Here is a 25,325-nt window from a genome sequence, read left to right as displayed (position 1 = left end):
ATTTCTGTGCATCATGCTGCTTACCTGGGTAAATAAACAGGTACCAAACCAAGAACCAAAAGAGAAGGTGCACAGGACACTCTAGAAAGTGAGGAAAAATACCATTTCAGTCCAGGAGAGAAATAATAAAAACATCCTAATAGTCAAGAGGAAGCCAGCAAATTTGGAACCTAATAGAAGGTACTAAGAAGTGGGTTTTTTTGTTGTTGTTTTTTGTTTTTAGACGTTTACGTGTAATGTGATCTGTTTTTAGCCCTTTTAGGGGAGGGTTTTAAGAGGAAGCTTTTATTTCATTGTGATGGTGGGGTTTTGTTTTTTTTTTTAATTTATTTATTATTTATTTATTATTTATTTTTGGCTGTGTTGGGTCTTCGTTTCTGTGCGAGGGCTTTCTCTAGTTGCGGCAAGCGGGGGCCACTCTTCATCGCGGTGCGCGGGCCTCTCACTATCGCGGCCTCTCTTGTTGCGGAGCACAGGCTCCAGACGCACAGGCTCAGTAGTTGTGGCTCACGGGCCTAGTTGCTCCGCGGCATGTGGGATCTTCCCAGACCAGGGCTCGAACCCGTGTCCCCTGCATTGGCAGGCAGATTCTCAACCACTGTGCCACCAGGGAAGCCCGGTGGGGTTATTTTTGATGCATTAGGAAGCCAGAGTCTTCCTTTTCTGTCACATCAAGCGTAATGCCTGCACTGAATAATGTTCCTCTAGCAGAAATTACTAGTTTGTTGCTCTGATGGCCCAGTAGTTGGAAAGAAGAATCATTTCTTATTGCAAGGTATTGAGAACAGTTCACTTGCTCATTTCTTGATCAAGGAGACCCAATTGAAAAAAAGGGGAAAAAGATGAAATAACAGAAATTAATTGTACAGGTCTAGTCAGCTCACATCATGCAGAGGCTGTTTCCTCTGCCTGGAAACTTGATGACTGGTTAACTCTTGCTCATCTTTTACTTCCCTGTTTAAGTGTTACTTTTGTAAGAAAGACCATCCTTCTAAATGATGTTACCCCATTATGGGGTGATTGCAAATCAGTGTTATTTGTCCTTCTTAATGCCTATCTGCTTTTCGAATTTTATACAAATATTAAAAATAGTATACTCTGATTCTTTAGTATCTGTTCCTCTTGCAGCAATGAGCTCCTTAAAGGCACAGTCCTTTGTTTTGTTCAGCATTATGAACATAGAACCTGGTGGATATAGTAAGCACCAAGTAAAAATGTGTCCAGTGAATGAATGAGTAAGAAAGCACTTTGTACACTTGAAACTAATACAATGTTTTATGTCAGTTATACCTCGATTAAAAAAAAAAGAAAGCACTTTATAAACTGAGTTCACTATAAAAGTCATGGTTAATTGTATTAATAGCAGACACCTTTCTCCCTTTCATCCTAATATTTTTCTCTGCATTTTAAAAAATTCTTTATTTTGAGGTCTACTTGTCAGTTTTTTGCCAGTTCCAAATCTAAGATTTGATATTATTCATTCTTGCCTTTTTTTGAGATAAGAGATCACATTTTTCCATCGAAAATATTCCTATACCCACAGTGCTAATTCTGGGATTCCCATTTTTGTTCAACGTACGCTTATGACTTTGAAAGGAAAACATGACTGGTACTTGTGGATGATTTATTTGGGAAGCAAACAAGATTCTAGCATAGCATTTAAATTCTGTTTCTTGTCATCCCCAAAGCCACTCCTGTAAGCTTCCATACCTCAGGCATGCTCCTCAAAAGTACACAAGTCAAAATAATTTTCCCTGATAATATTGGCCCAGGAAAAGTTTTTCCTGGCCCTGTCTTACAGGAGGGAAAAAAAAAATCAAGAAATCCAGGTGTGGAAAATATTAATGAGATATTGAGAGTAAACTTAATCAGGATATGAATAGGTCTTTTCTTTAAAAGCAACCAACAAACAAAAATCACCCTGTCCTTTTCCATCAGGGCTTCAATGTGCCACTTCGGTGGGTGGAAGTGGCAAATGGCCAAGTGGAAGATTTCACAGCCCTGCAAATGTCCAGTGCACTCAACACTGCAGAACAGCAATCCGAGGGAGGGGTGCGGACCAAATCATCATGTTCCTACACATGCCTCTCTCACCAGTTTTCATCTCCTCTGCCTCTTCACTTCCTGATCCAGGCCTTTACTTTTCTTCTCCCTGAGATTCTAGATGCCTCTGTTTCCGTCCTCTGCTTCCCTTGGCCCCTCGGTGGAAGAAGAAACATTGGGACCTTTGGGTGCCCCGGGGATGGTTGATTATGGGTGCCTTGCCAGAGCTGGCTTTTATATTCTGGCTCCAAGCTCAGTACCAGGCTTCTGACTACTAATAATCCTTTGTGTCTACGTGGCGCCTTTCTTCTCGGGAACGGTGAGTGCTTTGCCAGAGTGATCTTACTGGTCTTCCCAGCCACCCAGTGAGGTATGAAAATGGCAGAAGGTGATAGCCCTCGCTCCCTCCTTTTTGCAAGAGAGTAAACTCAAGTAGCTTATTTTGAGGCTGTGTTGCAAGTGTGCATCTCAGCTGGGATTGCATCTGAAGTCTCCCAGAATTGGCTTCAACTTGGGGTGGGGATGGGGGTGGGGGAGAGGCTTGGCCGCACCGTGCTGTCTCCTGGGACAAGAGCAAAAATACTGCCTTTCCTTTTTAAGCAAAGCGTACTGGAGAATGGTCTTTGGTGAATTATCCATCAGTCTAATTGATCGTGAACTTCATTTGTTGAGATAACAAGGGATTTGACGATGCATTCACCTTTCTCTTTTTCTTTTGTTCTGTTCCTATGCTAGGTACTTCTCCCTTCCCTGTGAAAGGAAGAAAGAACACGCCTGGGCCCAGGAGCGCTCCAGCTTCTTGTGGGAAGTCTCCATGGTGAAGGACAGGTTGGGGCTACCTGTGAACCGTGCACAGTGAATGTTGTAAGTTAACAAGATTTGCTTCTGCAGCGACTTGCCTTGTAACGATTTGTGAATCATTGGATGCAGGAGCCAGGGTGCTGAAGTGGTATTAGCATTAGCTCTAGGTGATCCTCCAATTAATTTCTTTTTTTTTTTAAGGGGAGAGGTTCTGTTTTTATTTGCCATGAACTTGACTTTCTTCAGCTTCTTCGGGGCACTGCTCATTATCTTCTTATGGATCAAGTGTGGAAGACAGTGACTCTTTCAGTGTAGGAGCGCCCTTTCTCCTGGTGCAGTTAAATAGTATCAAGTTCAGAGCAGCCTCTTTAAACTGGGCTCTGGCAGTTCTTTTAGGTTGGTGGGTAGGGGGTAAACTCTTCCAGGCTAAGGTTTCCCAACCAGGATTTGCACCCTGCAATTATTTTATTTATGTGAAGTTTTTGATTGGAATGAAATGTTTTTCTGGCTTTCAAATATCTGAGGTATGCAAGTAGAGTCAGCTGTTCGGTGCTTCTCTTGCTTAAAATTGGCTGATTTATTGCTTTTTATCAGGCTACTGGGTTGGGATTTTGAGATTAGTAGTTTTTGTGTGTCAGCTGCTGGTCACCTTTCATGAGGAGGTTTAGGATCCAGTAATTGAAGAGAAGGCACACTATAGGCTTCGAGAAGCTTATCCAGCACAAAACTTATGGGTTTGCCCAGCTCTGCTGCTTTCTGGAGGTTTTACCTCATTGCTAGACTGTGTCATAAAAGAAAAAAAGTTTAGAAGAGTTTTGAGCAGGAAAGAGTGAAACTACAGGAAACCCAGGCTGGCCTATGAACATATTACCTTCAAATTTTAGAAAATGAAGCGCCAACTTCGACTTGGTTTTTTTTGTGTGTGTGTGTAAATATGTATTTTATATATAGAATATATATATAGACACAATATGTATTTATTTGTGTGTATATGTATTATATATATTATATATGCAAATGTGTATTTATATATATAATATACATAATACATATACATATATGTATGTATATGTGTGTGTATATATATATATAAAAATAACTTTATATTAAGTTTTCAGCTTCTTAATAATTTGGTCAAGAAACTTTTCCAGGCATATATTACCATATTTTTCAGTTGTGTGAGTTATTTTGAATGAGCAAAATGCAATAATATGAGGGCATATATCAGGGAGAAAAAGCATTGAAAAGAAAGATTTCCACTGAGTTTTTATTTCTTGGTTTTCTAAAAATTTGTATTAAATACGCATATTTCTCCATACTTCCTGAGGGTTAAATAGTCATATTAAAATAAGCTTATTGAACTCAAAATCTCCCAGTGCCTCAGAGTAAATGGATGATGGGAGATGCTAGTTTTTTCATGTGCTTTCATTTTGTACATATGATCACATTGGTTCTGGTAGAAAGTATACAGCTCCTGGAATTATTGACCTAAATTCTATTCCTGGTCCTATGGTCAAGGTCAAGTAAGTCTGCAACCTTGGGCAAGTCACTGACCCCCATGAAGTGTTGGTTTATGAGTCTGTATATTGCTCTATGCTACTTGTTTATTGATGTCACCGTCTTGGTGTGGGCTCCCAGAAGGAGCAGAGCCTCTTGTAACACACTTTAATCTTACTAAAAAAATCTCATATTCTAAAGGTTGCTACCACTATTAAGGAATAATTTGGGGGTCCTCTTGGATCTGGGTGCTTCAGTAGCAGTGTGCTTTTCTTGAAAGTATTTTCCCAGTCAGGCAGCTGGTAGAATGCACTTCTGGTAATGTTTTTTAAAGCATTTTTATCCTAGGAAACAAGTGTCTTATGGAAAAGTGCTTTAGGTTTCAGGTTACATTTAAAAGAACACTGCAGTTACTATAATCAAGATAGCTTTTGTTTCGAATTTGGTGGGTTTTTTTTTTCTTTAAACCACTCATGTGATAACCCTGTCAGATCTCAAACATGAAGTGAGGTTTTCAAAGACGTTCCAACGTGTAAACCTTAAGATGCCACATGGCCAACTTGGAGTCATTTTAAAATCCTTCTTTAAATGGAGTGGGTTGAGAGAGAGGAAAATTTTTCAAAGGATGTGTGCTTGCACGTAGATGGGGTATGATAGTGGGTAGAAGAACATTTGAGTAATAATCATGGCAGCCATTGGAATTAGTGGTGTCCATCCTCAGCAGCCCTTGTAGACTGTGCCCCAGACTCACTACCTGTGTAGTTCTCCTCTGCTTGTCCCCATTAACCACCTTTCAAATCTGCCACCATCTTTCTAGCAGATGGACTTTGCTCCTGAAAGTGTCTCAGATTGGCTCTAAGGTGTGTTATCGTATACAGAGAGGAGTGGCAAGAAGACTGACCTAGGAGTCAGGAGACCTGGGTTTTACCCATGATGCTGCAGTTGCCTGTATAACCTGGGGCCCCTGAAAGCCCTGGGGACCCATTTTATCCTGAGTAACATGAGAAAGTTGAGTTTAGTGAGCTCTGGTGATTCTTCTGAGTGTCTAACATTGCTTCAAGTATCAGCCTAGATGAGGCAGACTGGACCTTCGTTTTCCCGTTTGGCTTCTAAGGGTCAGTGATTTGGTACAACTTCAATTTACAAGTGCTTTTAAAACATTGAGCACAGTCTTGTGGTTACAAAAACAAAAAAAGAATTGTTATGTCTGTCACCATCCCACTACCCTTTCCAGAGGACCCTCCCAGGGACCATGTGACAATTGAAAGGTGTTTGAGTGCTTTCTGAGAATAGAGTTTTAGTCACTTAAATTTAGGATCCATACTCATTGGTCTTCTTGAAAATTAAGTATGAACCACTTTTGAAATTTAACTTTTTAAAATAGTCCACCTCTGTACTCAAATATTAGTATATAGGTAAGGAGGCAGCAATCTGTAATTCTTTCCTAAGCTTCTCTTAAGCTTCCTTAAGTAGGTCTTCTCCATGTTGCCTCTTTAAAGCAGCCTTCCCTGGCCTATATAAAATAACACCACCCCATCCCTCTCATCCTCTAGCCTACTTTATTTTTCTTTTACGCACCTTACATATTATACATGCATTTGTTAATCATCTGTCTCCTCAGTTAGACTGTAAGCTCCATGAAAGCAGGGATAACATCATCATCATCATCATCATTATTCCTGGTGAATCCACAACACCTAAAATGCTGTTTGTCCTGTGGTGGGCATTCAGTAAATATTTGTTGAGTAACTAAGAGCAGAATAAACATATGCCAGGGCTTCTCACGTGTGGGCCTAAGCCATTGAGAAAAGGACCATAAACATGGTTCTGATGAGAACTGCTTCAATCTGATAGTAGTTTGGTCAGGTAGAGGGAGGTGTGGAGAGACTAGTTCATTGTATTTTCCTTAGAAGTAGATGTTAAATGTTTATGATGTGTATAAGTCAATGTGGGAAAGGAAACCGTTGGTTTAAAAAAAAAAAAGGGCTTTATAGAACTATCAGTAGAGTTTGGGGATTTTCTGATGCTTGAATTCTACACTGTGTGTATCTCCTCTCCTTTTCCATTTGAGTGGTTTGCTGTGTGGGTTGTTTGTGAGCGACCTGCCCTGGCATTCTGTGAAGGGTCGGGGTGTTGCCTTATAATCCTATCACTTTATCACTGTTCATGTTTACATCTATTTTCAAAGTGGCAGATGGACTTGGAGTGCCAAGGCTACCTAGAAACTCACCGTTTACTGAATAGCATCATTTTCATTTTCTTTTCTTTTTGGTTGATGCACACTTTGGAATAAAAAACAGTGCACCGGTACAGACTGAGTGCTTTGAGTGTTTTGCTGGTATGCAGGGAGAAGTTGACAAACACTTCCTTAGGGAGGCGTCATCCTGTGTGGCTTTTGAGAATCACAGGGATCAAGGTTTCTTGAATTTTCTGTGTTTATTGACCCCTTTTCAGAGTAACTGCTCTGAGAGCAGGAGTTACATTATTCCTATGAAGAAATGGAAAGACTCAAATAAACACCTCTGTGCCTATTTAGACAGCATTATGCTGCCTTTATAAGCTTTGAAAAATGGGAGCTGAATTTCTGGTCTCCAGAGTGAGAGAATTACACACACATACTCTAATCAGAGCGATTTGGGAATTTCCGTATGTGTCTGTCAATTTGTACCTTTTAGATTTGCCATCTGTGATACCAAATTTTTTTTATGATCTCTAGCGCTGTCATAGAAAAAAAAAAAAAACTGAAGTAGATAAGGGGATCAGAAGGAAAGGGGAGATTTTACTATTAGATAAATGGGGGGGGGGGAGTCTCATTTTTTTAAATCCTTGCTTGTAATGGCCCTGTCGATGGGCCTGCGTGTTATAAAGGCAAAGAGGCTCTCGTATTTCATGCAAGTACTCTGGGTGTTCTTTGTGTAACCTCGAGTCTTCTGGAATTTTCTCTTTCACCCATGTCTTTCCCTTTCCCAGACTTCCTCCAGTTGCTTCTGACCGACGGCGTCACTCATTCCTGGCCACTGCTGCCTTGCGGTTGGGTGGGGGGCCTTGCGTGAGCTGCCACTTCTGAGAGTTGATGTCAGCCCTACTTCCTGAGCCTCGGCAGAGGGCAGCCCGTCGCAGGTACCCCCGTTCCCCTCGCGTCATCTTCCCCTCGTGCTCAGCCTACTCCCCTCGGCGTCTCGGAGGGGAAAAGGGATATACTTGGAACCCTCAGAAGTTGTGGAAGGACAAATGTTCTTGTATCTTCTACAATATCCGTGTCCTGTGGGGGAAGAGAAGGCGTCTACAGCCTGGTCAGACTGCTTTCCAACTGAGTAGTTGCTGTTACGTAAAAAGGTGTTATGTTCTATTTAAATTTCGAATTCACTGAATGAATCCTGTGTATGAAAAGGTGGTTGCGTGCCAAGGTGTGCTCAGGTCTGCTAGGGATGCAGGGATGGGTAGTCTGCATTCACTGCTCGCTGGGATTTTCCTCTCTCCAGTCACTTTGGGAGGGGCAGAGTCGGGTGCTCCGAAAGGGGTGATGAGTAAGATTCTTCAGATTTGGGCTTTCCGGGAAGGAAGGCTTCGCAGAGTGCTGAGCGTCTGAATTAGGCCTTGAAACAGAGGCTGGGTTTCAACGCCATATGTGTGTGTGTGTGTGTGTTGAGAAGGCGAGGGAGGGAGGGAGGGAGAGATGATAAACCTAGTCTTTTCTTTAACTGCTTCTTCATCTGGGCACATGAGACCTCAGAGCCAGAAATGTCTTTCCATCAGGAATGATGTGCCATGACCACTGACAAAGACATAGAGTGGGGACTTGGAGGACATGGGGACCATTCTTCTTTAGGGTCATTTTATATAAATATTTATAGGCAAAAGCTGAAGCAAGAACTTGGGCCACTTAAAGAAATGGTGCCTCCCCAAACCGTATAAAATGTAGTGTTTTCAGCTGAACTTCGCACAGAAACCACACCCGAAACTAAAAATGTATTGCTTAAGCGGTGTGTCTTTGAAGCGCTTGCTGTGGAAGAATCGGTATACACAGAAAGAAGGAAGGGCGAGGATGACTGGGAGGGAGTGGTGCCCTGGAAGGGGAATCTTAAGCCACGGAAAATTCTTCCAGACAGAGATCAGAGATTGATCAGCTCTACCATCTTTGTTATAAGTATAAATGAATATGACTGTATGGAAATGACTGATATAAGTCTTTTCTCTCCAAGTATATCATATCATAGTATTTAAATTATTTTCATTGTTCCTCTAAAAGATTGTTGTTTCTCCTTTGCTTTCTTAGAGAAAAAGTAAGGCACAGGTAGGAACTAAATGACATTTTGTCATAAAGCCAAAACAAAATCCGAAAGTTCTTATCAGCAAATAAATTGTTCTTTGGGACTAATGTATAAAGAGAAACAGATAATTTCATTCTTTTAATTGCCCACGTTTTCACTTTTGTAAAATAATCATTTTTTAAGACCAGAAAATCAATTAACCCCTCCTTCCCTCAACATATATTCACGTTAAATTTCCAGTGCTTACTATGTAATAAATTCCGGGAGGGGGACTCTTAGATTGAAAGAATTAACCCATCTTCTCTATGTCCTGAGGATTATGTTAACCTTTTGCAGACACCTGAATAAGAATGTTACATGATTCAAAAAAGTCATTTTCTACAAGCATAAAATGCTTTTTAGGTGAGATAGGTTTCAAACAGCTAATTTTACTGTGTTGGGGGATTTTAGTGTTTCAATGTCAGTTTTCTTTTTTTAAAAAAATAAATCTATTTATTTATTTTTGGCCGTGTTGGGTCTTCGTTGCTGTGCACGGGCTTTCTCTAGTTGCGGCGAGAGGGGGTACCCTTCGTTGTGGTGAGCGGGCTTCTCATTGCAGTGGCTTCTCTTGTTGCGGAGCACGGGCTCTAGGCGCGCGGGCTTCAGTAGTTGTGGCGTGTGGGCTCCGTAGTTGTGGCTCGCGGGCTCTGGAGCACAGGCTCAGTAGTTGTGGCGCGTGGGCTTAGTTGCATCACAGCATGTGGGATCTTCCCGGACCAGGGCTCAAACCCGTGTCCCCTGCATTGGCAGGCAAATTCTTAACCACTGCGCCACCAGGGAAGTCCAATGTCAGTTTTCTATTTGTGCTTATGTTCTGAAACAACTTCCTTAAGTAGAATCCCCCAAAGTGGAAATATTAATGGGATACAAACGGCAAAACCTCCTTCAGAATCTTTTTGTTTCCAAAACTCAAGTTCCTGTCATGCTCTTTGGACTCTTCGCCATCTTCTTCCACCTGTAAATCTTACTTCTTTCCCAATACCTTTGTCACACACGTCTTGTGACCATCTCCCTTCCGGCCACGACTGTCTAGCACTAGGACTTGTCCACAGTGCAACAGAATTTGCTGCTTGGGACCCCTGCACGGCTACTGGGCTGTGCTACATCTTTCATTCTGTACATCAGCCATCCTTACAGACATTGGGACATCGATGTTTTGCGTATCTGGAAATGAAAATGCTCTTGCTAAAATTGTTTTCTAAAAATTTCCATTAGGTTGCTCTTCATTTCATTTTTTCTTTTTTTTTTTTTCCTGCAGTCTTTGCAGCTTGCATAGAACTGAAAAATTGTAATTTCTCCAGGGCTAAAATCCAAGACTTTGATAGGCAGTCTTAATGTCTGGGTCTCCTACAAGTTGCTATCCACTATAAGCATTGTAAACCTTACCCTGCAGAACAAAGACAACTGGACACAAAGATTGTTCCCTTCTCCTACCATGGCAAGCCCTAGTTTCTCAGTGTCTTTTGTCTTTTCTTCCTTGTTCTCCAAGAAGAGGGAGTATGAGATTAGGATGCAGTTGTTCAGAACAGGGACAGCTATTGCCTGTGCAAACAGATTTTTTTCCCTTCCCTTTCTTTGGCAGCCTCAGTTGTTCTACCTGTTTCCGGCTCTCCTGCTTCTGCTATGGACAACCTCCCTCCCCCCACTTTCAGGAGACTAAGAAATATATAAATGTCAGTTGGTTCCTGCACATCTACAAGCTCACATAATTCAGAATAGTCATTCAGCCTGTATCTTCAGTGAGTTTCTTGCCCCTTCTCTGTCACCACCACATCAAGTACAAGTGCAGATTAAAGGACAGTATGTCAAGGTGAGAGCTATCCGCTGGGTAATGTTAGTCTGTCGTTCCCTGAGCGGAGCAGATTAGCTGCCAGTTGGTACCTTGTTGCTGTCATCAGAATTTACCATCCAGGTTGCCTACTCTGCTGGCGATCTATTTCTGAGCCCCAGCAATGACGCCCGTTGTCCTAGCAACCTGCTGGCTGGCACTTCCCTAAAGGCAAGCAGAGGAATGGCAGTGGAAGAGGGAGGCCTCCAGAGGGTCAGAAGGGGGGAGGTGGCAGTCACCTTCCTCAAAGAGGATTTTCCATTTCCTTCATCTGGGCAGGCCTCCAGGAAGAGTATGTCAGTATCATGGGAGTGTCACTTACTAAGGATCGTGGACCACATGGTCTTTCTGGTGCAGATAGCATCCCATGGAGAATAACAAACTGATTAATGGATAGTCCAGGCAGAATGTGGGGACTGCCGGGCCAGGATGTTAGGTGATCTCAGAACATTAGATGGTATCAGTTTTTCTTGTGAATTGGGTTAATGTTCCCGTTGCTTATCAGCACTGGTGTTCAGAGTTGGGGACATGGGTAGATATTTGGGAGGAATCAGAGGTTAAGGGAGGAGGATAAAGGGAAACACCACAGTCAATCTTGGCTCCTTTTTCTGTTGACAGGTGTGGCCTGAAAGCAGTTGAGTGTAACTAGAGTTCTCTGACTGGGCTCTAGTGATTATCGGTGTTCGCAGCTTTGCAAAGGAACCCCCCTTGTCCTCTTCTCTTTAATTACTCTCCTCCGCCGTTGATGTCAAATTGAATTGGCATTAAATGACTTTTTCCCCCCTCTTCTTATTTGGATCCAAAAGAACACAGAAGCCTTCTATCTTAAAGCCCCTAACTTAGTTGGCATTGCCTAGATTAAGTCTAAAATTGGGCAGTCAACTGACCATGGATATCTTGGGGACTTAACTCCATAGCCATTTCATCAGAGAAGCCCCTAGCCAGTGCCTTTGGCTGACATTTTTTCCTAGGGAGTGCATCTGTCTCTCTTGGCATGGAGATGTCAGGACATTTTTCACAAAAGGTGCTGGGGAGCCAGGGAATCTGGTGAAAGGGATGTCCCCAGAACATTTGAAGCCCACCAGTGACATAAAATATCATTAGTACCTTTCATTGCTAAAAGAATTTTTGTATTTGCAGAGACCTTTTAGTATTTGCTCCGCAGAATGACCAGACTTAGCTGAGATAACAGCATGTACCTGTGTCTTCAGGATGGGGAAGCCGGTTAGGGTGTAACTGAGCATTTCTAGTACATTCTGTATACTCAAGCAGCGGTGTGCACTCCTATCTAGTACATTTTATATACTCAGCATATATTAATGCCCCCTTTCATACCTAGAATAAGGATAGATAATGAATATCTGGAACTGGAACTAAGAGAAATAATACTTGGACAAAAAAGAAACTCCAAGGGAGTTGTTTGTACTTTCAGAGCATCCTGTGTTTCCAAGATGTTTCTTAAATCAGTTTTGTTTGACAAGCATGTGGTATGCCCAACAGGTCATTATGTTAAGTCGCTGAAATGGTTTAAACTGTGGAAGACATTGTGTATTTCTAGAACGATAAATATCTCTTAGGTACATTTTGATATGGTGGAGAAGCAGAGTTGATTTTTTTTTGTAAAGGATCATTATGTAACTCTTAATTCAATATTTAATACTAAGTATTCATTGTTCTTCATGGTACACAGGCAAGGAAATCAATTCTCTCATATTGATATGAATAATAGATACAGACTGTGAATTACATTAAAGTTGGAAGACTAAAGTCCTTCTCTAGGTTGGTTGCTTTTTTAAAAGAAATCTGGTAAAGCAGATGATAGCCCAGTTAGGACTCATGAGCTTCATGCTTCATACTGTTTTTTTTCACAACCTATCTAGATATACAGTAATTGGAAGCACATCTAGAAGAGAAAGAACCTGTTATCTCTCCCCGTTGAATTTGTTGTTGTCAGTCACAGAGGTAGGTGTGAATCTAAACATTAACACCTAAGGAGACAATGGGGGTTCCTTGGGCTTGGTCCAGGAGCCAGGAGCATCGACTAAGGATGGACGCCTGGGTTTTCTTCTCCTTCCCACCCCTCTGAGACCATGGGCAAGCTACTTTCTTTCTCAGTGCCTCTATTTCCATGTCTTCCGAAGGAAGGTAGTTCTTACTTCCATTTGACAGCGTGAGATTTAAAGGTATTCGTCCAAATAAGGGCTTTTGGACACATCTGTGGGTTCGGATCCTAGACCTACCACTCATTAGTTGTGTGTCCTTGGGGAGATTGCCCCCCTTCTCTGAGTCTTATTTGCCTCATCTGTAAAATAAGGCTGGTCATACCTATGCTGCAGGATTGTTGAGAGAATTAAATGAGATAATGTGAGTTAAATTTTAGCCCAGGGATTGCTCCCTAGTCACTGTGGCAGCTATAATGCTGTTAGGATAATAAATTTCACAAAAGAAAATATGTCGTGATGTGTTGCTGAAATGAACAGGTGAACAGTTGCCCCTCGCTAGTCTCTTTGTTGTAGAGATGTTTCCTCTGTAATAGGAATTGTCATTAACTGTCAGTGTCATTGCATCGCCAGCGAAGTCAGTTATGTATTGCCAAAGTCTTCTGCTTCTTTGACATATATGGTAGAGTAATTATGATGGTGAAGGTGGGAGCATTTGTCAGAATTATCCATGTGCATACTCTAAGGGGCCTTGGAATTTTAGGTGAATTTTTTCGTATTAGTCAAACTGAAAGGTACAGTGAGTTTGGAAGATACAATAGTCTCATCTATAAAAAGAGTAGGGAGATTCCCAAAGGCTACTGATGAGTGGAACTCTAAAAAAAAGAAAAACTATAATATTTTGATGTAGTTACCATGTCTAGGTGGTGATAGGTGAAAGTAACCTGGTCTAATCCTTTGAAATTAAAGATAGAAAAAAACCAGAAGATAGAGGTATACATTCCTGTGTGTTCTTTCAGCAAGTATTTACTAGGTGTGTGCACTAGGAAAGGCATCCACAACAGCTAAAAAGAGCTTCCAGTCACTGGGAAAAGAGATGAGAAAATAGGCAACTCCTTTACACTGTGGCTAGGGCTCTTTTAGTGGTACCCAGAGGATGCCATGGATGGAAACCAGTGTGGCATCTTCTGGGGTCAGAGAACTCTTCATTCCCAGACCTGAAGGACCGACAGGTGTTAACCTGGAAACAAAGTGGGTGTATCAGTTGGCATATATATGTAACAAGCCACCCCAACGTTTAGTGGCTTTAAAACAACAAGCATGTATTATTTCTTATGATCCTGTGAGTCAGCTGGGCTATTCTAGGCTAGGCAGCTTGGCTGTGACTGGTTGGTCCTTGATGGCCTCACTCGTATGTCCAGCTGTAAGGCTGGTTGGGAGAGGGGAGCTTCCACTGGGACTGCTGGTCCCTGCTCCACGTGGTCTCTCATCCTCCAGGAGGCTAGTTTGAGCTTTCATATTGCGATCTCAGGGCTCCCGGGAGTAGCAAGAGAGGATAAACTCCAGCACACAAGTGCTTTTTAACCTCTCCTTGCAACATCTTTGCTAATTTCCCTGTGGCTAAAGCAAGTCACCCAGTAAGTCCAGATTCAAGGGATGGCAGAAATGCCAGCTTTAGTTGGTCACATGATGGACAGCGTGTGCCAAGCTCAGAGAGGAGAGAGAACATGACATGTTGGAAAAGTGCAAATAGTCCAGAGCCGCTAGAGCAGAGCAGGTGAGAAGTGTCAAGGGAGGGGCCAGATCACCAAGTGTCTTTTCAGAAAGCTCTGCGGAGGAGTTTGCAGTGTATCTTGAAGACAGGAGAGAGTCCTTGAAAGATTTTAAGCAGGATGTTGACATCATCAATTCGTTATGTAAAAACTCGGTTAATGGCAAAAGCCTAAAAACATTTGTAAGCCTAGGCAATTCAGGAAAATTTCCAAAGAGACGTCCCAGGGATCATTGGAGAAAACAGAAACACTACAACTGAGAGGTGGTTCCAGGTTGACATGGGCTTTCTAAACAGTGGAACCAGAAAAGAGGATGGTGAGCCTCCAAGGAAAGGCAGAGGCGCTCAGGTCATGTGCAGTGTCTATGTGAAGCCTGCCGGGAGGGCTCAGAACACATTAAGGGAGTCAGACCTTGCAGGCAACGTTTATTGCATCACTTCCTGGTGGGGTCCTGCCTGCTCCTGTGTACTGGGGTTTCTGAACAAATACCTACTGATTGGGTGATTGAAAGACCCATAAAGATAGTGTCTTTGGCTGATAGGTAATATTACAACGCCACCCCAGCTGAAGACTCTTGTTTGCAACAGGTTTCCCTGTGACACCTCAAAATAGGCAGTGTGTTCCAGGGGCCCTCAGACCCTCTAAAAAAATCCTTCTTTACCCTCGGATGGGACCAGGGCTCACTTGTTAATTTCAAGAAGTGATCTTTTAACTGTGCTATTAAGTGTCGCTCTTTAAAAATACTAAAATAGAAATGACTGTTTCATTTCACTAAATTCAGCTCACCGAGACTGAGAACTTGTGGTTTTCACCAGTCTGTTTGGGACCCAGTTTGTTGTCACCGAAACTGCACGATATTGAGTGGGAGTTGGCAGGGTCCTGTTCAGGCTTTGGGGTTCTAACTCCGACGTGCTAAGTGCTATCTTCTATAGATTAAAAAAAATGGGGGCAGGGGACACCTAAATGTGCATTAAGCAGATAATAATTTGCCTTGTTTTCTTTTTAATTTTCCAGTAAAAAATAGGAAGTACAGAAGAGTGTAGATAGGGCGGTGCAGGCTGCTGGGGTGGCTCTTTGCTTTGAGGGACACCTTCCCTGACCGTGAAATTGACAGCAAGTAAAAATCAAGGGGATAGAGGAAGACAAGGCGAGGAGGACTGAAAGCCCAGAGCATGGTCCTCTGGGAGCACGTGGGCCAATTTTGTAGCTCAGAGTCCTACATTTTCTCCACTTAGAGAGTTTTAAAACCAACCTCTGGTGAGGATACTTGATGGTATTAGCTCTTCATTTGGTGCTCACTGATACAAGTGTTGGGTTAGCTCTGAAATCAATTGGGGGAACGGCTCTGCCCCTTTGGGGCTAGAGGCTTGGCCCCTGTGCCTGGCAGGGTGATCGCCAGGTACTGCTACTTGGTTGGGGACACATTTTCAGACAGGAGAGGGTTTGAGAAACCCCGATGCTGGATCAGAGGCTAAAGGCATTTGTTTGCTGCTGAGAAACAGCAAGCATTTTAGACATTTTTAGCAGAAAGTCTCAAACAGTTATGTGAAGGACGGATCGATGTGTGGAAGGGGACCTCATAATTTAAAATGTCCCTATGTGGTGAGCTTCATTGTCCTGTGAAATGGAAATGAAAACATGGCGTGTTTGGGAGTTCTCAATTCTGCTTATTTGCTTTACTAGCAGATTACTGCACAAACACTGACTCATTGCATCTGATCTTAAAGGAAAATACGGTTTGCTGTGTTCCGCCTGGTCTGGTTTCCAGCACAGAGTCTGGAACAGTGGCAGGTGAAGGAGAGAGCCCAGCCGTATAGGTAAAGGAAGGTCCAACTCCCATATTCTTTCTGTACAATAAGAGGTTTTGCATGAAATATTAATCAAAATAATATATGTCTCTTTACAAATACGTATTCAATTTGTCCGAGAACATGTAGAGTATAGAGGAGGAAAATAGAATCTTATTTTTGAAAAGCGGGTGAAGATGCAGGTGTGTGTATGCTGCCACCTGTGTATTATTTCACTGGGTTTTGTCACCTTCTTTTCTCACCCACCTGTGCTTTCTGTGGTACCTGAAGCAATGTAACCAGGCTAATAAATCCACAAGGGACATGAGTACACAATTAAAATTAACACTGTGATCAAAACCACCTCCTGACAGATTGCCAACAAACACATGAAAGGATGCTCAGCATCACTAATCAATAGAGAAATGCAAATCAGAACTACAGTGAGGTAGCACCTCACACCAGTCAGAATGGCCATCATCAAAAAATCTACAAACAATAAATGCTGGAGAGGGTGTGGAGAAAAGGGAACCCTCTTGCACTGTTGGTGGGAATGTAAATTGATACAGCCACTATGGAGAACAGGATGGAGGTTCCTCAAAAAACTAGAAATAGAACTACCATACTACCCAGCAATCCTACTACTGGGCATATACCCTGAGAAAACCATAATTCAAAAAGAGTCATGTACAACAATGTTCACTGCAGCACTATTTACAAAAGCCAGGACATGGAAGCAACCTAAATGTCCATCGACAGATGAATGGATGAAGAAGATGTGGCACATATATACAACGGAATATTACTCAGCCATAAAAAGAAATGAAGTTGAGTTATTTGTAGTGAGGTGGATGGACCTAGAGTCTGTCATACAGAGTGAAGTAAGTCAGAAGGAGAAAACAAATACCATATGCTAACACATAAATATGGAATCTAAAAAAAAAAAAAAAGGTTCTGAAGAACCTAGGGGCAGGACAGGAATAAAGACATAAAGACGCAGACGTAGAGAATGGACTTGAGGACACGGGGAGGGGGAAGGGTAAGCTGGGACGAAGTGAGAGAGTGGCATGGACATATAAACACTACCAAATGTAAAATAGGCTAGTGGGAAGCAGCCACATAGCACAGGGAGATCAGCTTGGTGCTTTGTGACCACCTAGAGGAGTGGACTAGGAAGGCTGGGAGGGAGACGCAAGAGGGAGGGGATATGGGGATATATGTATACGTATAGCTGATTCAATTTGTTATACAGCAGAAATTAACACACCACTGTAAAGCAATTATACTCCAATAAGGATGTTAAAAAAAAAAACCCACCTCCTGTACTTTTTGAGAAGTTTTAATAGTACGCTGAAGTCTGAGTGAGTGGAACTTTCTTTGAAGCTACCCTTGATCACCTCCGTTATTAATGTACAGAGGCAGTCACGTCAGCTAAGGTCTGATGGTGTGGAGACTGTAATGCCTGCTAAGTATTCTGAGGATCTTATAATGAGAGAGAGGCTCTCCCGGTTCAGAATACTGTTGCCTCTCCCCCTTTTTAGGTAAACTCTCCTGATACCACAGTAGAGCTCTCTCTAACACACACACACACACACACACACACACACACAGACACACACAGACACACACAGACACACACAGACACACACACACACACCCCCCCCCCGGTGTGCTCTCCTGAAGGCAACCCAACTACAGAGGAGCAGCATGACTCCAGAAAGCATGGAAGCCTTGCATTCAGCTGGCTCTCTAGCCCCAGATTCTAGGATAAGGGGCATAAAGTCATAGCTTACATTAAAGCCCCTCTGATCCACTCTCTTATCTCTTATACCGCTCGCATATCTAGATTCTTTGAACCTAACCTTTCATTGCAGCTGACTCAGAAATGCAGAGTTCTGAAGCCTGTGTATTTACTTATTCCATCTCAATCTTAGATTTGCTGACCATACTTCAGTTCATGAAACTGGAAACTCCAAATTAGTTTCCATGATGAAATATGTAGCCGCAGTTGAAAATTGTTTAGCAGAAGCCGTGTTGATTTTAGGATCAAACTCCTTCCGAGTTTTGCCTTGTGACTTTTTGTATTGCTGGGAGTCTTTCAGATAGAAGGGAGGGGTCAGGATGGAGAGCAGAGCTAGGCTTCTATGAAAACCTGTGGCGACAGGTCATCAGTGGCATAGAGAGAATTTCCAGGTAGCACAATTTGATTTCACCAGTTCCTGCGGACTTGTTTTTTTCCACTGTCCGGACTTCCTCTCCTCCTTTTGGACCTCATCTTTCCCCTCTCCCAAACGCCTCAAATCAGTTCATGCACCTTGGTTGACCTGTGGAGAAACAGTCTAATAAAGACATATGAAGCTGATAGGGACCTTGGCCAGGATAGTTGCACTTTGCAAAAGCTCGGGGACCCAAGGATTGAATTTTTTTAATGGTGGAATTGCAGCTGATCCTGGAGGAGATCTTCTGGGTGTCATTTTTTCAAACATATTAGGAAGCAAGCAGCTGCCCATCTAATCAATACATGCTATCTGTTCTGTCGTCTTTGCAATAACTTTCCATATATAATAACTAATAACAATCTTTATAATACTCTAAAAACTTTGCATATCAATTTCAAAGCTATGGTGTACTTCACCAACTTTCTTTTGTTCCCAGTTTTTAAAATTGTGATAAAATACACACAACAAAATTTACCATCTTAACTGTACATCTTTAAGTGTATAGTTCAGTGGTATTAAGTACATTCACCTGTTGTGAAACCATCACCGCCATCCCAGAATGCTTTTCATCTTGCAAAATGGAAACTCTATACCATCAAGCACTAACTCTCTATCCTCCCTCCTCCCAGCCCCTGGCGAGTACCATTCTACCTCTGTCTCTATGGATTTGACTACTGTAGGTACCTCAAACAAGTGGAATCATACAGTATGTGTCTTTTTTTTTTTTTTTTTAAACATTCCAACAATGGGAATGTCTTTTTTTTTTTAATTTATTTATTTATTTTTGGCTGTGTTGGATCTTCGTTTCTGTGTGAGGGCTTTCTCTAGCTGTGGCAAGCGGGGGCCACTCTTCATTGCGGTGCGCGGGCCTCTCACTATCGCGGCCTCTCTTGTTGCGGAGCACAGGCTCCAGACGCGCAGGCTCAGTAGCTGTGGCTCACGGGCCCAGTTGCTCCGAGGCATGTGGGATCCTCCCAGACCAGGGCTCGAACCCGTGTCCCCTGCATTGGCAGGCAGATTCTCAACCACTGCGCCACCAGGGAAGCCCCAGTATGTGTCTTTTTATGACAGGTTGATTTCATTTCTCATAATGCCCTTAAGGTTCATCTGTGTTGGGGTATATGTCAGAATTTTCTCCCTTTTTAAGGCTGGATAATATTCTATTGTATATATAGACCACCCTTTTTTTTTAATCCATTCATCCATTGATGGACACTTGGGTTGCTTCCACCAATTGGCTGTTGTGAATGATGCTGCTCTGAACATGGGTGTGCAAATATCTGTTCAAGACACTTCACCAGCTCTCTTTTATGTGTTTGCTGGATACAATTGTTTGAAGACATGCACCTACCCTCTTTGAGTCTTTTTCATGATAGAACTAAGTAGACTTTCTGCCCAGTAGTGTTATTTGAAGTATCTTCTCTGCCATCTCTCACCTGATACCTGAAATGCCACTACTAGCAGTTCAGTCCTCTAGAATTGAGCAAACCTTCCTCTTGTTTTACATTCAAATGCAAATGACCCTGGGACAGAAGCTATAGATAAGATTTTAGCACCTTGGTGTGAATTAGTTTAATCAAATCCTATCTTAGAGGCTTTATCTGTCCCTCTCCCTAGTTCTTAACTGTTGGCTCCCTGTTAGTCTGTTTTAATTTATATTAGATATATGTTACTATATTTATAGCCTTGCCTTATTACTACAAGCATCACACTGTATTAAAATTGCTCATTTATATTTTGCATCTCCTGATAGATTAGAAGCTTCTTAAGGACAGGACCCTTGTATAATTTATGTTGGTTTTTCAGGCCCTAGTAAATGTTACACACAGACAGCTCTAAATAAACATTCATTCATTTATTCATCAGGCATTTATTGAGTGCCCACTCTGTGTCTGCAAGTGAATCTTAAAATTCTGCTTTTCTAGTTTTGGGTGGCCGAAGACCAACTCTGTCCACTGTACAGTTTTGGAAGATTTTAGAAACCTGCAAATCTGCCTTCCTATATTTTTAGGTGCAGAGACTTGATCCAGATGAGTCACTCAACCTCTCAAATAGTTTTCTATCACAAATCTACCCACTATTTTGTGCTTCTGTTCAGAAGCAGCATTAATCTAAGTAAGTGTACATTCTTCCATTCAAAATTAAGACAGCAAGGCAGGAGACTATGTCCCTTTTACCTTCTGGACATCTAATGTACTGTTTTTCTCCCTTTGCTGCTGAGGAATGATTCAGTGTACATTCTCAAGCAGCACTGAGAGCTTCTGGTGGTTCTAAATCTCAGTATCTCCAATATCAGGCATGGACGTTTTATAAACGCGTGCATTAACTTAGCACATTGTGAATAGTAATCTCCTTAGAAAGGGGGCTGGGGTTTGATTCCTTTGGTTAGTATGCTCTGTGTTGAGTTGTAACTGTGTACCTCACTGCATACTCACAGCCCAGGGTTAACACACACTCCCTAACAGTATGTCCCCCTTTATCAGGTAGTGATTGTTACCTTGTAAATGAGTTTATTTATCCTAAACTAAATGATTAGGCTTTAGCCTCCGAGTGTGTTATTTCTCAGTGATGTTACTTTCAAGGTTAATAGGAGACAAATTATCATTTTGGTTTATATTGTTGTTCCCGCTGTCATTCTGTGATTATTGCTACAGTTCCCTGTTTGGTAGGTAAACAGAGTTAAATATTCAGTGGTCACTAGATTGAAACAGAAATGGGATAGCTTTACCAAGAGCATATCCATGTTTTATAAGGAACAGAAAAAAACAGGAATAAATGGAATCTTCAGACAATCTTTTAGTCTTCTTTTAGAAAGTAGTTTGGCTCTTTCCCCTACTAAAATTTGGACAGGGTTGTTAGCAGGTAATAAAGTTTAAAGTCAACTGTTCTTAAAGTTTTCCCTTCTGGCTCTCTCATACTCCTACTTTAATGCACTAGAAATGAAAGTTACAGGAAAGATAATTGCAATATGCCTAAAAACTGAACTACAGTAAATAGCTGTAGTGAATTTATGCCCATAGAAAGGGAGAATTCAAAACAGATGGCTTTTGGTTAAAGGTATTTCCTGTAACAGATTTCAAGATGAAACTGTCAGCTTAGGAAAGATGATAAAGATAATCTTTTAAAACACTGGTGCTGGGATACCTGTTTCGCTATACCATTCCTCCCTACCCTGAGGACCAGTACCATCACCACTCCCCCCTCTGTATGTAAAGCAACAGTTCTGATGGATAAGAACAAACATCGAAATCCAGCACTGGTGATTGGACCATGCGTCCCTCAAGTTTGTGGATGGGGAACCCATCTCAGCTGAGGAGAAACTGTGAGTCATGCTAATTCCTGGTCACATTGCTACATTATCTCCATAAATAATTTGCATCATGGGGTATTTCTGCATATCTTGTGCATTTTACTGTTATTTTTAGCCAGGAATTTTTTTTTTTTTTACAATAACAGTTTTTAAAATAGACTAATCAAGAAACCCTCCTCCAGAGTCCAGGAAACAAGTGCTGGGAATATGTGGAGGTCTGTCTCCTTCCCTCTTCACACATTTCTCTCTGCTGCTGCTGTCGCTGCTTCTGACATTACGTTTTTTAACTTTAGTTCTTTGGAATTTCCATGGCTTTTTTCCCTTAGGCATCAGACATGGCTGTTGATGTAATTTGTATCACGAGAGGCTCCACCACAGTGATCTAAAGCGAGCACTGGCTTTTGTGTAAGGCACTGGCTATTCTACCCTTAACAAGGAGAACGTTATTGGAGGCTTGAGTTATGAGATGGAAAGAGCGTTACCTCTTCTATTTGAAAAAATTAGTCTCTTAGAAGTAATCTCTGCAATAGCTTTTAGAGGAGTTAGGAAACTACAGAGAAGCAACATAAAAAACCTACCATGTTGCTGTCGCCCGTAAATGTTGGCATTTGAGTGTTTTCTTCCAGAATATTTTCTATGCATACATATACAAATAAATGGAGGCAGCTTTACAAAAATGGCATCATAATTGATAGACTCTTCTGAACCTTCTTTTCTCACTTCGGAATCTGTTGTGAACGTCTTTCCTTGTTAATAAATATAGGTCTTTAGAACATCTTTGGCTTCTGAGTTTTTCAGTGCATGGATATAAGAGTGAAAATTCTCTGGCTTCACCAATGGTAGGTGCCCTTTCTCCTCCCTCTCATTTTCTCTTTCCTGCTGGGATCCACTGTAGACCTCTTGCTCTGCCCTTAACCTATGGTAAGATGAGAAACCTGAATGAGGAGAAGATCTAGGACCCTACTTGATAGAGAGCTACGCTCTTGGGTTCCCTCCTCCTGGTCAGGACTTTTGAGAAAGTATTACTCTTCCACCTTGGCCTCCTTAACATAGCTCAGCATGTCTTTTCTTGGAAATTTTACTTTCCCTTAGATTCCCAGTATCTTCTGTTGACTTTCCCTCAGGGCTGATGACTGATAACCTCACCTGTAGTGGGGTTCCCTTTCTCTCATGGCTCTTGGCCTAAACCTAACAGATGCTTCCTTGTACCTCATTTTGACTCCGTCATGTCCCTTCCCAGTTGTCCAGAGTGACCTCACTCACCTTTCAGATCCCATTTTGAACTCTGCAGTCCAACACCTCCACTCTTACCTCCAGTTACTTGTCAACTTGTGAGCTTTGTCTTGTGGTCAAGTGCAGTGCTCTGCTGACCACTCTTCCCAGTGGGTCTACCTCTAAACCTTGCCCGTCACCTCCATCTGAAACACCGTGTCCTCCCAGTTCTTGACTCACAAACCAGTCCCTGCTGGTCTTTCAAAGCCTGGCTGGGAGTCATCTTGATGGCATCTTCTCTGATGAATTCCACTGGGCCCCAGCCAGTATCTGGAAAGTCATCTGGAGGGAAAAATCTCAAACAGCTGACAGTACAGTTTTGTTTTTTTAATTAACAGAGTTTAATTTTTTTCGAGCAGTTTTAGGTTTACAGAAAAGTTGATTGGGAAAGTACAGAGAGTTCCCACATTCCCTGCCTTGCCCTTCCCCCAAGCACAGTGTCCCCTGTTATTAACCAATATTGACATATTGTTATTAACTGAAGTCCAAGGTTTACAGTTGAGTTCATTCTTTCTCTTGTACATTCTACGGGTTTTGACAAAGGTATAATGATATATGGTATCATTGGTATCAATGGTATATGATACTGTACCCACCATTACAGTATCATACAGAATAGTTTCACCACCCTAAAAATCCCATGCTCCACCTATTCATGGAGCACAACCCCCTGCCTCCCAACCCCCAAACCCTTCATCTTTCTACTGTCATCCTAGTTTTGCCTTTTCCAGAATGTCACATAGTTGGACCAATACATACAGTATGTAGTCTTTTTACATTGGCTTCTTTCACTTAGTAATGTACATTTAAGGATCATCCATATCTTTTCATGGCTTCATAACTCACTTCTTTTTATCGCTGAATAATATTCCGTTGCACGGATGTACTACAGTTTATCCATTCACCTACTGAAGGACATCTTGGTTGCTTCCAAGTTTTGGCAATTATTAATAAAGCTACTATAAACATCCACATAAAAGTTTTTATATGGACATAAGTTTTCACCTCCTCTGGGTAAATACCATGGAGTGTGATTGCTGGACCACGTGGTAAGAATATGTTTCATTTTGTAAGAAACTGCCAAACTCTCCACCACAGTGGCTGTACCATTTTGCGTTCCCTTCAGCAATGAATGAGAGTTCCTGTTGCTTCAAGTCCTCACCAACATTTAGTGGTGTTAGTGTTCTGGATTTTGGTCATTCTGGTAGGTGAGTAGTGGTATCTCGTTGTTTTAACTTGAAGTTCCCTAATGACATGTGATTTGGAGCATCTTTTCCTATACTTATTTTGCCACCTACAGATCTTTTGTAGTAAGGTTCAGATTTTTTGCCTTTTTTTGTAACTGGATTGTGTATTTTCTAATAGTATCATTTTTCCTATAGCTTTATTTTTGTGGTTATTTCTTCGTTAGATCAGGCTGGGTCTTACTGCTTGTTAGATTGTGTGCTACTTGAAGGCATGCTCTCCTTCCTTGATAAACCCCTGTGTCTCCCACAGTGATGTTCACTTCTGAGTCCTCCTGAATGTGAGGTTATCTACCTCTTTATGTTTCCAGGATGCTTCTTTGTTATAATATCCAAGCTCCGTGTGCTATACAGCAGGTTCCCACTAGCTGTATTTATGGTAGTATAAATATGTCAATCTCAGTCTCCCAAGTCATCACCCCCCCTCCTGTGTCCACATGTCTGTTTTCTGCGTCTGCCCTGCAAATAGGTTCATCTGTACCATTTTTCTAGGTTCCACATACATACGTTAATGTACAATGTTTGTTTTTCTCTTTCTGACGTACTTCACTCTGTATGACAGACTCTAGGTCCAACCATGTCTCTACATATGAGCCAATTTTGTTCCTTTTTTTTTTAAACTTTTTATTTTATATTGGAGTATAGCTGGCTAACAATGTTGTGATAGTTTCAGGTGCACAGCAAAGAGACTCAGCCATACATATGCAAGTATCCATTCTCCCCCAAACTCCCCTCCCATCCAGGCCGCCACATAACACTGAGCAGAGTTCCCTGTGCTGTACAGCAGGTCCTTGTTGGTTATCCATTTTAAATACAGCACTGTGCACCTGTCGATCCCAAACTCCCTGACTATCCCTTCCACCCATCCTTCCCCCCTGGTAACCATAAGTTTGTTCTCTAAGTCTGTGAGTCTGTTTCTGTTTTGTAAATAGGTTCATTTATATCATTTCTTTTTAGATTCCGCATTTAAGGGATATCATACGATATTTCTCTTTGTCTGACTTACTTCACTCAGTATGACGATCTCTAGGTCCATCCATGTTGCTGCAAATGGCATTATTTCATTCTTTTTAATGGCTGAGTAATATTCCAATATATATATCCAGAAATATTTAATTTTTTTTTCTCTGAAGACTGGGACGTGAGATGGATACCCCTAAATCTTCCTGTTTTGTTAGCTGAGTTTAATTTTACACTATTTACAAAACCCGGAAAGGTTTTCCCATAAGGTACAATTCACTAGCAGTTCTGGACATCCCATATTCATTCCTGCATTAAGTAATTCTACAAATATTTATTGAA

At 41.8% G+C, this 25,325-nt stretch overlaps 1 protein-coding gene across 1 annotated transcript in view; it reads left to right on the top strand.

Annotated features, from left to right (window-relative positions):
* The first annotated feature begins 7,379 nt into the window (after positions 1 to 7,379).
* ATXN1 (ataxin 1) overlaps positions 7,380 to 25,325 on the top strand; it is a 141,685-nt gene continuing 123,739 nt past the window's right edge. Inside the window, exon 1 of the mRNA XM_061195755.1 lies at positions 7,380 to 7,461. The gene's annotated coding sequence lies outside the window, so the exon portion shown is untranslated. The remainder of the gene's footprint in view (positions 7,462 to 25,325) is intronic.

Source organism: Eubalaena glacialis, chromosome 7 (assembly GCF_028564815.1).
Source record: "Eubalaena glacialis isolate mEubGla1 chromosome 7, mEubGla1.1.hap2.+ XY, whole genome shotgun sequence".
Classification (NCBI taxonomy): Eukaryota; Metazoa; Chordata; class Mammalia; order Artiodactyla; family Balaenidae; genus Eubalaena; species Eubalaena glacialis.
Note: the sequence above shows the minus strand (reverse complement) of the source record. Positions and strands in the feature narration are given on the sequence as shown.